The sequence below is a fragment of the Protopterus annectens genome, chromosome 12.part0, assembly GCF_019279795.1.
Source record: "Protopterus annectens isolate FY-2018-M chromosome 12.part0, PAN1.0, whole genome shotgun sequence".
Classification (NCBI taxonomy): Eukaryota; Metazoa; Chordata; order Ceratodontiformes; family Protopteridae; genus Protopterus; species Protopterus annectens.
Genome location: NC_056746.1, coordinates 1,081,179,437 through 1,081,194,040, shown reverse-complemented (window position 1 = coordinate 1,081,194,040; position 14,604 = coordinate 1,081,179,437). Strand labels below are relative to the sequence as shown.

At 40.1% G+C, this 14,604-nt stretch overlaps 1 protein-coding gene across 1 annotated transcript in view; it reads right to left on the bottom strand.

The window, feature by feature from the left end:
- EIF6 (eukaryotic translation initiation factor 6) overlaps positions 1-13,400 on the bottom strand; it is a gene marked incomplete in the record, with an annotated part of 690,546 nt that extends 677,146 nt beyond the window's left edge. The window contains 1 exon segment of the mRNA XM_044090094.1: positions 13,267-13,400.
- Positions 13,401-14,604: the final 1,204 nt, after the last annotated feature.

Below are 14,604 nucleotides of genomic sequence, written 5' to 3'. Positions count from 1 at the left end.
CTCTTCAGTGGTATAGAACTTTCGATTTATTACAATAAACAGAACTCCATTTGCAGAAAGAAGCAAAGCACCAGATAAATTACAGGAATGTGTTGCATTCACCATTCCAATCACATTAGTTTGTTTGGTAGTGAATTTTAGGAACATCAGCAGAATTAGAAGAGAGTGCAGAATAAAAACAAACTGCTTCTATAGTATCGTTTATGATTACAACACAAATACTGATTTTTTGCAGTTTTTACTGATTTGTACTAGTTGTTACAAGGCATTTTTTGATTGGTTAGTTGGGTTTATTGTAATAGTAGCATTCTATCAAACACCCAGACACATGTTAAGCCTCAAAGAATAAAGAAATGTGAATGAATGCTATACTAACGGTGAGTGTACATACACACACACGAGATATAGATATATATATATATATATATATATATATATATATATATATATATATATATATATACACACACACATATATATATATATATATATATATATATATATATATACACACACACACACACACACACACACACACACACACCTGTAACACGTAGTACAGAACTGATTAACTGTAAACTAACACACAGATTAGCTGTCAAAATGCAATAGTACAGTATAAATTCCATGAGCACTACAAGTTTCAGACTAGAAGGTTTTGTAACTCTAAACAGTAGGTTTAACAATATGTTGACTACAGTAACATGTGAAGTAAATATAACCATACTCTGCTTGTTCTTGAAAGGTAAGATCTGCATAGCTATGTTATGCTTCAGGAGTTCAGATGTGTCCAATGCAACAATTAATGGCACGATCTTTGGCAAAATACAACTTAAAGATATTCATCAGAGCAACATCTGCATCTACTTCATGCTTGGTTATTTTTCTTGGAGCCACACTTTTGAGTCCATGTATCAGAACATAAAACTGAACTCTGGAAGCATTATTCTTAAGAATAAAGGGGAAAAAGGTAATTATTTTTATTTTTGGAGTGGAGAACTGCAGCCTATCTTTAAGAGTCATGATGGAAAAAACTCTTTTGTGGAGTTTACAGTCCAGTTAAGACTCTCTTAATTGGACCATAATGAGTATTAAGTATTGTATATTTTTAGCCTGCTTTCTAAAGTGGGCGGTGGCCTAAATATTAAAATGTATACCCCAAAGTACACAGAAATTAACTTGTATAGCCTCAGATGCATACGCATGACATTATTTCCAGTGTAAGGCACTACTGCTGGCTTTATGGAGCCAAGAAAAACTCTGCTTAATGTGAACAGGAAGCCTTTTCCAAAGAAGGGGCAATCTCTGACACACACGTTTCTCCATCATTTTTGTTTGAGTTGCTAAGTTTAGATCCCTAGATTGAGTAACCCTTGTGCTGACTGACTTGCAGATGTGTAGCAGTTCCATCAGGGCTGGATTTGTGAGTGCCTAGTAGGTCAGGCATAGGTCACCCCTTAATAGTCGGTAGGAGACAGAGTAAACGGATCGAGCTTTTAGTCCACTCACATAGGACATGTTGTTTACACCCTGTATTTTCTTTGCGAGGAATGTCTGAGGTTGCTCCAGCTGCTGTATGTGCCTAGTCAAGCACATGCCAAATGGCACACTGTACTCGATTAGTGGTCTAATGAGGGCAAAGTACAGCGAGACTATAATTTACTTAAATCTGGATGCAATAATTTACTTACAAGTTGTGCCACATAAGAGGACTTCCTCACCACTGTAGACATATGGCGATCACAGTTCACCGTACTGTGTACCTAGATGCAAGTCTACTATTAGGGATGTTGTAGTTTGCAGGGGTATTTGACTTTCCAAAGGGTACAATAATGCATTTTATAGTTTTAGGCCATGGTTCTGGCACCAATAATTTGTCTGATCTAGGCCCTCCTGAAGGATATCTACTTCACTGGGGGATTTAATGACTGCCCCCAGCCTGCAGTTGTTCATAGGTTTATACTAGGCTAACTGCCCTAGGGCATTTATAAGCCTAGCCCAAGGTTATGTGGCTTACGCCACCCCTTATGTTAGTGCCCATTAGTTTGTTGTGCCTCTGTCCAGTAGTGACACAGAGATGATTTCTCCCATCCACCGGTCAAGATTTCTCTTGAACAGAGCCAGCGAGGTGCTCTGCCTCACATGGACCGGGATTTTATTCCACAGCATGGGGAGTCTCTGGGCGATAAATCTATCCCTCCAGCATGTCCTATTTATATCCGTGCTAAGGTTTAAGTCTCTTGCTCTAGTGGTTTTGGTGGATTTGGATTTTTTGAGGTGGAGCATGTCCATTAATTCCGGGTTGGTCATGGCCTTGTATGTCAGGCACAGGTCACCTCTGAGCAGACGGTATGCAACTGAATAGAGTTGGAGTTTCTTCAGTCTGGCAGCATATGACAGGTTTTGGAGTCCCTTTATCCTTTTGGTGAGGAACTTTTGGGGTCTCTCCAATTGCTGCAGGTGTCGTGTGAGATACATCCCGAATGGGGCATTGTACTCGATCATTGGTCTGATAAGTGAAGAGTACAGGGGAACAATGACCTCACTTGATCTGGATGTGAATCCCTTCATGATCAGGTGGGCAATGTAGAAGGTCTTTCGAACCACTTTAGCAACGTGAGCGTCAAACGAGAGGCCAATGTCAACCTGGGTCCCCAGGTCCCTGATAACCTCTTCTGTGCTTAGTGGGTTGCCACCTATATGGTAGCTTGGGGTTACCTTGTTTTTCCCGAAGGGAATGACTATACGCTTTTTTGCGTTTAAAGCTTTGTCATCCAGAGGCCTTCCACATTAGCCTTGATTTCAGAGAAGTATATCACGAACAGGGGTGGTCCCAGCCACTGAACCCTGTGGCACACCACTAGCAAATGGCTTCTTGATGGATATGAATTCACCAACTTTAATGACACGTCTTGTCCATGAGCCAACTGGGTATCCCTCATCTGACAAAGGGATTTGTGTCCAGCTTTGCGAGTTTATAATACCCAAGTGGGGTATTCTCTCAAATGCCTTGGTCATATCAAGGCAGGTGGTGGTATATACTGTTTTATCTTCATCCATGGCTTTAGTGACTTTCTCAAAGAAATCCAGATTCAGTAGACATTACCTGCCCTTGACAAAGCAAAATTCAGTTGGGTCTATTGTTTGGAGGTTTCCTATGTCATTATTTATCAGGTCCATGATTATTCTTTCCATGGCCTAGTCAAACTTATGGGTCTGTAATTTCTCGAGTTAGTAGATGGTCCCCTTTTATGCAGGGGGATGACTGTTGCTTTTCTCCACTCTATCAGAATTAAGCCAGTCCGGAGGTTTTGGCTAAATAAAGATCATAATGGGCCTGATAAGTCCCAATTTAAGCTGCTTAAGAGGCAACCTGGTATACCGTCAGGCCCCAGTGAAGCACTATTTTTAGCCTTAGAGAGGGCAGTGACAACCTATTCTTTGGTGATAATTGGTGGTGGAAAGTATTTTGTGAGGGAGAACTGGGAGAGATGTGGAGGGGAAATTTGAGCCAAATTTGATGGCAAGCAGATTTGCTATATCTTCCAGCTGAGTATAGGTGATGCCATGCCATCCATACATCCACTCACAACCCCTTTTTCCCCATTTATGCATGTGGGGTTAGGGTTTCACTTAAACACTGACAATCATCTATAGTCAAGGTTTACACCAATGGGTGGCTAGCCCTGCCTCGGTAGTTCTTCCACACCACACACACACCTAGAGCCAATTTGAGTATCCAATCTACCTACAGTATGTCTTTCAAATGTCAGAAGAAACCAAGGTTTTCAAAGAAAACCCACACAAACACAGGAAGGACAAAAACTCTGCACAGAAGGCACCCCTGCCAAGAATCGAACCAGGGAACCCCTTGCTACAAGACAACAACACTATCTGCTGTGCCACTTGTAGGATGCCATCTACAACTAATTCTGCACATTATAGGGTGTGGTCCTCAAGACTGAGGACATAACCGGAAAATGCTTTATGATTTAGACGGAGGGACTTTTTGCTCTGTTGTGCACATTCCCTCATACTCAACAGGATATGCTTTCTTTAAATTGTACAACCTATTAATACCAGGGTGGTTTATTTTTGTAGTTTGACCTGGGGTTATTTCAGTCTGGTAGTGCCATTTCTATGCAGTTGCTTATATGGTCATACAGTGCTTTTGTGTATGCCACTGCATCAGTTTCTGGATTTGGGGCAGCTTGGAAACTAGCTATGCCTTCCCTTAACAGAGGGTAATTTACCATAGAGAAGTTCTTAAAGTTTTTGGGGTGGGAGGATTAGTTTCACCTTTATTTCAAGGGAGACCGCTTTGTGATCTGACCTTACGGGTCTACATTAGATTGGCAAAACGGCATTACAGCGAATGCCATTTCACCGACACATATAGACTGAAATCTTAAATAGCGAAGGCTCAGGTCAGCGATTTTTTTTCCCAGCGGGGAAGGGATAATATCGCTTGGCCTGAGCCATGACATTGTCCTTTACCCCACTGTAATGCGATCTTGGAGTTGGTATATTTCATTAGGGGGGTGTAGGGGACCCCACGTCTGGAGGTGCCCTAGTTAGTTATGTTTTAAATTGTGTATCTGTGTTTTTGGTGCAAGCGATTTTTCACCCCAGGGAAAGAAATCGTTGTTTTGAACGTTCTCGGTTTAGTGCAGTCAGTGTTTACATGTCGCTGAAGAGGCGTTCGATGCAATGTCTGAGCATTTAACATAAACCCAATCCTACTGGTTAGGACATCACACAGGAATGCAGTATTCTCCCATATTTATCAGTATCACATCTAGGATATTTGTTCACCTAGTGGGATTGCAGACCAGCTGCTCCATGGCATTTGACTTTACAAAGTCAACAAATCTTTGGGCCTGCATATCATTGGTCATGTATGTCTCCCAATTAATGGAGAGATAGTTAAAAATCACCCATTAGTACAGTACTGAGTTGATGGCGAGTGATTCTACTAACTTCAGGTATGATGCATGGGTTTCCAGGTTCATGGTGGGGGGATCTTTATCTAGCAAGAATATGGTAATGAATTTTTCCCCGTGGATAATTGGACATGGAGTAGCTTAAGCATATCACATTCTTTGACCAGCTTTGTGCATATCCTCTCTTTCATGTTCAGTAGGTGGTCAGAATGTACAAAAGGCATTACAGCCATGCACTGCCAGAGCGCTTTCTGTGGCCTTGAACCACGTTTCAGTAACTGCACAGATATCAGCTTTCTACAGTGTGAGGAGAACTTCCAGGGGGTGCAGTTTCTTGCTAAGACTACTAGCACTGAGCATAAACATCCAATATACCATTAAAAAGACTCATCAGAAACTTGGCCACTTGTATAGATTCAAAAAAATTCTCAGCGGACTTTAGCTGTAAAGCCACTACTAACCTTCTACCTACTCTAACATATGCCTCCCCCATATTTACTCATCTCCAAACACCAACTAAACAAGCTCATCCAGTCAGTTAACAAAACAGAACTACCAATGCTCTAACCCTCAAGAACCTACCACTGTGCAACCTTATGCAAGTAGTGGGTAGAACATCCCAAGCTCATCAAATACTCAGAAATAAAACTGTCTGACTCTCCAATTCACCAATGCAATAAAGATCCATTCACAGCTACCTTAATGCAACAGTACAAACCTACAGACACCAGCACAAAAAAAATCAACTCATTTGGCAAATCCCTATACTCCAAAGCAATATCATTACTAAGGAAAAGCTAACCTGCAAACATTCCAGTAATCGAATCAAAACCAAACTTCAAGGTCCTTCTCTTTTTCATTACTTCCATGACTATGCAAGTGCTCCCAGTCATCTTACTGAAACACACAATCTGAACCTTCCTACCTGTCATCTTTCTAGTATCAGCTCTTACATTCTGCCATACAGCTTCCAATTCATGAGCTTGTAAATACTCATTTCCTCTTGATTGCCCCACAATGTGCTTGCGAAAGTTGAACTTGCTTATGTACATGTGTGAAAATTGTATCTACATATCTCATAACATATGTCTGAAAAATGTACCTGCATATCTCAGAATGTAGGAAATCCTACCTCCCCTTGCACATACTAACAATGTGTGCAACCAGGTTATCTTGTCTGTTTAAGAATACTAAGATACGGACTTGTAAACCTGCTAACAAAAAAACTGCCTACTGAGTAATGGCACTTTTCTCCACGAGCACTTGCTGAAAATGTGTCTTTTACAGCCTAGACAGATTATCTCGATCAACAAATGTCAAAAAAAAAAAGAATAAATAAAAAAAAAATCCCAAATTGAAATCACTTTTAAAAATGAAATTACTTTAATAACAGACGAAGTAAGAGTACATGTATTATCTGAAAAGCGAGTGCTCTCAGTATTTAAATTTACTTTTCGTTTTATTAAGTGCAACAATTCAACTGAGCTGCTAGCCCCTTTTCACTAGGGGGCCTGTGAGAGAAAAACTCTACATCAGTAAAATAAAAACAATATTTATAATTGAATATCAAATAGGTAAAAAGGAATTTCATGCAATGACAGAGTAGAAAACATACAGAGTAGATATATGAAGAGAAATACAAGCAAAGGAATCCAGACATGGAAAACTTTACAATTCAAAAAGTAAGTAGACAGAGGAAAAGCAGAAAAGATAATCAGTAATAGAGAAGGTAAATAAATAGAAACTGAGGTTATGGAGTACCTGCGAAGTGAAGGATTCAGTGTAGAAAATCTAACTCAGAAAACACCATAACTAGAGCAATGAACATCCAAACGAAGGAGAAACCAGTGGAACGAGAAGCAACAGGCCCAGTTGCCATACGAGGACATTTTGGAGCCTTTCACAGAAAACAGCATAAACTTTCACTCGAAGCTGGACAGCAAGGGAAGGAACTGGAAACTGTGGCAACTCTGACACAGTCAATGGTGAGGACTGACAATCCAGTGAGCTCCCACATGACAGAGCAATGGATGACAAAGGATGAAACTGAAAGTAATGTGCCACAGGAACATGCTATAGAACTTTCTATAGCATGCCCACAGGAAATGGAGAACAAAAATTGTACCCTCAGTTTAGAAGAAAATGAGCCAAGAGAAGACTTGCTTGATTTAACAGAGATAGATATATTAAGATCAATGAAAGAAATAGGTCAATAAAACCCAAAACGTTAGTTACGAAAATAAAATTGCCAAAGATTCCAAAGACAACCACAAGGCATTCTATAGTTATGTCAAGAATCTAAATGGCAATGCTCAGATCTGCTCCGAGCTAAAACAGAATGGTATTAAATATACTGATCCCAAGGATATTGTCAATATCCTGGCAGATCGAATTACTGCCAACTTCACCCCCCTCTCACCTCCTAAAGGGCCCATATCAATACCAAAAGATTGCCAAACTCAGGTAATCACGGCCACACAGGTAGAAACCGCACTCTCCAAAACTAAGAATATAGCATCCATGGGACCAGACGAGATCCCGGGCTGTGTACTACATGAACTGGCACCTCACCTAAGTGTCATGTTTAATCATAGCCTCACCTCAGACTTCGTGCCCACTGAGTGGCGCACAGCTACAGTTATCCCACTCCACAAGGGGGGATCCACCTTGGATGCCGGGAACTACTGTCCCAGCAGTCTGACGAGCCTGATCTGCAAGGGCATGGAACGCATTATCATGGAACTTATAAACAAATACACAGGCAACCTTAAAACACTGGACCCCACCCAGTTTGGGTTCGTGAAGGGTCGATCTTGTCTCCTGAACCTGACTGACTTCTTCAAATCAGTTTCCAGAGCTGTGAATGAGGGTAAGGCGGTCCACACAGCCTATCTGGACCTCGCCAAGGCCTTTCGACACCACTCCCCACTCTGGAATCATAGATAAACTTACTAAGCTGGGCATAAATCCCTACGTCACTCAATGGGTTGCCAACTGGTTTACTGACAGAACCCAGACTGTAAAAGTAGCCGACTCCAAATCCAGCTCCAGACAAGTGACAAGTGGAGTACCTCAGGGCTCAGTCCTGGGACCGCTCTTATTTGGCATCTACTTCTCGGAAATACAGGCCAACACACTAAGGGACTCTGGCTAACAAAGTTCACAGATGACTGCAAACTGGGAACCATTACTGAATCCCCAAATAATGTAGACATTCTACAAAAGGGTCTTGAAGAAACATTAGATCACTGTTGCAGCATGTCAAACTATGTGGGTAGACTACCATAGCTTGTAAACAAAAAGGGAGGAAAAATGATGTGGATATTCTACAAAAGGGCCTTACAGAAACAGATTCTTGGTGCCAGAGCCATGGGCTCAAGCTTAATGCCAAGAAATGTATAGTTATCCCCTTTGAGAAAAAACATGTACCCATGAATTACCACATAGGTGACAGTACACCAAACACCAAAAGTGTGATGAGAGACTTAGGGACACAGGTGGGCAGTGGTCTCACCTTCGATAACCACATCGCCACAAAAGTCAGGAAATCCTTCTATGTGGCACACCTCATCACTAAGGGCTTTTCATCCAGAAAAAAGGAGGTCATTGTCCCACTGTACTCATCCCTCATTAGACCCATTAGAGTGTACAATGCCCCATTTGGTATGTACTTCACAAGACATCTGCAACAGCTGGAAAGGCCGCAGAAATACCTCACTAAAAGAATCACAGGCCTAAAGCAGATGTCCCATGCTGACCATCTAAAAAAACTCCAGCTATACTCTGTGGCATATCGTCTACTCAGAGGCGATCTCTGCTTAACATACAAGGCCATGTCAACCCTGAGCTGTTGGACATGCTCCATTTAAAGAAATCCCAATCCCTCAGAGCCACACGCTCCAGGGATCTAAACCTTGTCATCACAATGAACAAAACATGCTGGAGGGATAGGCTGCTGACCCAGAGACTCTCCATACTCTGGAACAGACTGCCCATACATGTCAAGTAGAGCGCCTCCTTGGCGCTCTTCAAAAGGGACCTTGACGATTGGATGGGAGATTGACATGATCCCTGGGGTGAATTTCCTGTCGCCTGCTAGACAGGGGTTCAGGGAAGTAAATATCGTGGGAAGAATTATCCAGGGAATTATGGCTAGGCTTGTATAGGCCCTAGGGCTAATAGCCCAGTACCAACCTATTAACAAATGAACACAGTAATTAGGACTGTCCATAGAGAGCCATACGATATAACAGAAGTAAACAGGAAATATTACTGCACAGCTAAATTAATAACAGATAAAATTATACCACATGAACATAGGGTAGTAAGAGAAAGGAAAGGGAAAAAATGAACACCATCATGGAAGCATCAAACAGAGAAAACTATAAAGCAATTAAAATAAGAAGTGTCACTGTTAGAAGAGGGAACAGATCAACAAAAACACTCAAAGACAGACGTGATAAAAATCAATGTGCAGTATTATAACGGATCAGGATTTATCATGCACTATTGCAAACAACCTAAAAATATCAGCACAGGCAGAAAAACTTTATAAAGGAAAAGTACAAAAAAAGTAATTTATTGATAACCCAAAAATGTTTTATAGAGAATTGGGAAACAAGGTAAAAGGAATTGAAAGACCACCAAAAAATGGAGAAAAAAAAAAAAAAAAAAGATACATTTTGGAGAAGTATTTATGATGATTCTGTGGAACATAAAGATGTTAGCATCTATAAAGGTCTATGTTATAACAGCGAACGATCAAAAGATCGAACGCTGTTATATTGACCACAAAAGAATGAAAACAAAAAAAGAGCAAACAGCCAGAACGGCAAATTTTTTTCCCAGGGAAAACATTCGCTGTTCCCAAAAAACACACTAAAACACTATTTTAAGTGGGGGGCATCGCCGCCCACCCCCCCTACTTAAATATACCAACTCTGAGATCGCACTACAGTGCCAAAAATGGCAAAGTGACGGAAGTGGCCACGCGACACCTTTCCCAGGGAAAGAATTCACTTAAAACTCGCTTCATTTTGCATTTTCGACATTTACAGTTCGAAGACACATTCGATATAATGGCTCTTCGTTCTTCTGACACAAACCCGCTAAATGGATAGCAGTAGTAAAAGAAAGACTAAAAAGTTTAACGGTACAGGATATGAAATTAGATGAAGTAACAGCAGAGAGATTGAAACAAAGTTAAGAAAAGCCTCCTATTGGAAAACCCCAGGCCCAGATGCAGTACTTAAACTTCTGGTTAAAAGTATTAACATATTTGCACAAAGATTTAGCCATGCGTAAGAACTATTTATATGCGCACCCTGAACAGACACCAGCCTGGTTAACAACAGGAAAAACAATGTTCCTTCTTGAGAGAACTTGCAAGCTACCCTAAAAATTGTAGGGCAATAACTTGCCTTCCAATGACGTATAAACTCTACACTGGAATTGATGCCAACAGAGTTTATAGTCATTTAAAAGAAAACTCAATTATAGCAATAGAAAAAAGGACAATAAATGAAAGTCACATGCAACAAAGGATCATTTGTTGTTAAATAAAGTCATAATGGAGAACTGTAAAAAGGGTAAGAAGCTAAGTATAGCATAGATTGACTGTAAAAAAGCATTTAACAGTATCCCACATTCATGGATAAAAGAGTGTTTAAAAATGTATAAGATACACCCTACACTAACAGAGTACATTACAGTGATCATGAAACAGTGGCAAACCACTTTGCAATTAAGCCACTCTAAAGGACAAATTATTATTCCAGGGATAAAAATTCAAAGGGGGATATTCCATGGTGACTCCCTTTCACTGCTGCATTTCTGTCTTGCCCCTTAACCCATTAAGCTATTTAACAGATTAGGACATGGCTATAATTTGGCACCTAGAAAACAAAGTGTAAAGACTTATCTTCTCTTTGCCGGCAATTTAAAACTGTATATGTACACCTCATCAGATGAGGAACCCTAAGCACAACTGCAAGTAGTCAAACTTTTTTAGATGATATAAGAATGCCATTTGGCCTTGATAAATGTGTGAAAGCCACCTTTAAAGCAGGAAAGCTTCAGCACCAAGAAAACATCAGTTTGGGACACGAATGTGATAAAGAACTTGAGCAAGAGGGAGCGTATAAATATTTAGGAATTGATGAAGGATCAACAAAACATGAACAAATGCGAATAAAACCTAGTAAGAAATACTTTGGAAGACTTAATTCTGAAAACAGCATTGATATCTAGGGACAAAATTCAAGCTATAAACCAAATTGTTCTTCCTGTCCTAACTTACAGTTTTGGAGGAGTGACTGATTGCCCCCCAAAAGATGTTGGGATACATTAGACAGGAAAACAAGGATGCTTCATGCTCATCAAATGATTTATAAAAATAAGTACATACCAAAACTACATAATCCCCATTCCGAAGGAAGTATGGGCTTCCTTGAAACTGATTATATGTATAGATCTGTAATTGTGGGACTGCACACATCTGCTAACCTCACAAGACCCAAACATAGTGAAAGTTTTGAAACATGAGAAGAATAAATCTATGATGACTTCCCTGCTTAGTGTAGAAGAAGCATATCAGCATCAAGCAGGAATGGAAATCAAACCAGAAGTAGATAAAAAATCAGTCAGCAACTGAATGTGCCAAAAACAAAAGAATATAAGGTGAAGGATCAGATGAGAAGGCAAGAAATGTGGAAAATGCAGATAGCCGAAAGTATAAAAAACTCCTGGAAGAACCTCATGTTGATCAGGATCAAATGCAGGAATGGTTAAGGAGAGACAAATTCAAACCAAAACATGACAGGTTAATATTGGTGGCCCAAGATAGTGGGCTACATACACGGTTTACAAAGTCCACTGAACATGTGTGAGAAACAGATAAATGTAGGTTTTCTAAAACAAAATTGGAAACAGTTGCACACCTCGTTGTTGGTTGCAACATACTAATGGCAGAAGTACTGTATACTGAAAGGCATAATAATGTGGCAAGATTGTTGCACTGGGGATTGTGCAAACATTATGGTATTGAAGTGGCTGAAAAACACTGGAAACAGCCACAAAACATCATAGAAAACGATGGTCTACATCACATGGGATAACCCATTACCGCAGTTCAAAAGATAGATGTGAGAAAACCAGATACAGTGCTCTATGAAAAGTAGCACTGACCATAGAAATCACTACTGTCTTGCGTACAGTGAGACACAAAGTCATAAAATATCAGGATTTGTGAGCAGAAATGAGTGCAATGTGGAAAAAAGATACCCAGACAATTCCAATAATAGGAGCAACAGGTCTTATAAAAAAATAATCTACAATCGTATATACACGTTACTCCATACGAACTGCAGGAGGAGTCATTACTGGGCACATTGTGGGTGCTGCAAACAGCACTTTTTTGATGTCAGCCAGATTGAAACAATACTAATTTCATGAACTTTAATTGTACTTTGACTTAAGAATGGGGTCCAGTCCCATCATGGTGTTAGAAACCCAAAAGACTTGGAAAAAGAAAATAGATTACCAAAAATATAGGTACATTTATGCTTACATACATTGTACGTCAGTTTATATAAACAAACATCAGTAATTATAACTTGAAACCAGGAGAATGTGTAGTGTTAGAAAATTAGGTACAAGAAAGGAAGAGGCAAGAAAACAAAGGTAGAAAATCAATTATGATGTAGGTGAAGAGGATACGTAAAAAGATGGATGCAATGATTAAGGAGGGCTGTTGAAAGTGCATATTACTACAGATATAAGGGAAGGTAATGTGTAGCAGAAGGGTGCACACACAAAAAAAAAACACACAAGAGACAGGAGGAACAGCGGAAAATGTTAAAAAGCAAAATAAGACAGCAAGACAGGTGGGTCAGCTCAGCTGTAACATTAGCCAAAATAGACAAGTTACTTTATTTTTCATTACACAGTACTGTTTAACAAGTAACTCAGTACTGTTTAACAAGTAACTTAGTGAAAGAGACTATCACCCAGAAGTTAACATTTTAAGCAATTAAATAAGAATAAAGAAACTATCGAATGGTCTCGTTAAATCTATGATAATAAAAACCCTTCACACGTATTGGATCCAGGCATGAAATATACGTTTTCGTATATGATATGCATAGAACAGTGACGTCTGTCATTAATAAGACTGACCCCAGTATAATATTCTCAGACAGCAAACCTATCTATGAAAGAAACAGGCCTAAACATAAAGTGAAATTACGAAACGAAAACCAATAAAGCAATAGTTAAGCCTACGCACCTTATATATTATAACAAGAAAAATAACTTCCGAACTTACAATGGTTTAAAAATCCAGGTAAAAAACTAACTTCCGGGGCCTAAGCACTCTAAAAAAAACGTGGAACACAGCGTACTCAAGCAATATGCGACTAATTTTGTCACTACGCCCTCTAAGCGTCCTGCAGTAACAACTCAGCTGTTGGGGCGTGTATAAGACTGGATGAGCTTTTCTGCCATATTACGGATGGCAATCCCCAAATAACACAGTACTGCCCACCAGGCGCAACCACATTAAACATCCGGCAACCCTTATTTAAGTAGCTAGCGGTTGTATACTTGGAACCTGATGAAATTCGTCTCAATTGGGAGTTGCTTACAAAGTGAATTATTCGTTTTAAAGCGTAATATAAATTCAGCGTTTGGGATTTTGTTTCATGCTGTACTTGGCAATAGGAGACTCGTGAGGTTGGACGGATAAATAAAAAATACACTTTTAACCGGCTTTCTTTCTATTAGAACATTACCCCACCGCGATTTTCAAGCAGGAATGGGCGGGGCCTGCATGATTGATAAGGCAGAGTGACAAGCCATGCAGATTATACAGTGTTACGGTGAATATTTATAACCCAGGCTTCATGCTTTTTTATGTTATCGTTAATTACAGGTACCACGGCTTTTGGTATACAATATGTAAAACAGAGATTAAATAAAGTTATCCTTATTTTCTATATTTGTAAGTGCATAGTCGAAACCACCGCATGTCCTGACTTGCTTTGTCACTTTGTACTTCGTCTTAACCACATTACTGTGTTGTAGGGTAAGAAGCGGGTCGGAAGGGCAGTATGTACGCAGTACCCACAAGTTCCCGTTTTGCACTCCGGACAGGAGCGGCCTTAGATCAACTGGTGCCCTAGGCAAAAGGGCTCCACGGCGCCCCCTATCTCACCACCTGGTGCCCACATCCTGGTCTACCTTCACCAAATAAATACTGTAAAAGTGCCCCTGCTAGAGCGGCGCCCTAGGCAGCCGCCTAGTTGGCCTATGCCTAAGGCCAGCTATGACTCCAGACCCATAACCCGTGGACTCCCCACCTTTCTTTGGTATAATGTTGTGCAGTAATTGCTTTTGCAGGGGGCAAGCCCCCCCGCACCCCATAGGGTTGCCACCTTTTCAAATGGCCAAAGTGGGACATTTTTGGTACAAACATCAGATTTTACAGGCCGAAACACACCCACGGTCAGTACAAAGGTTAGAACTTAACCTTTTTGCCTAAATAAAAACTTATTTTTGTAGCATTTTAGTTGCTTATTCTGTTTCTTATAGCATTTAGGTATTTTAGATACGGAATATCTGTTTCATGCAGCTATTACATAAGTAGGAAATAATTTTGTCCTAA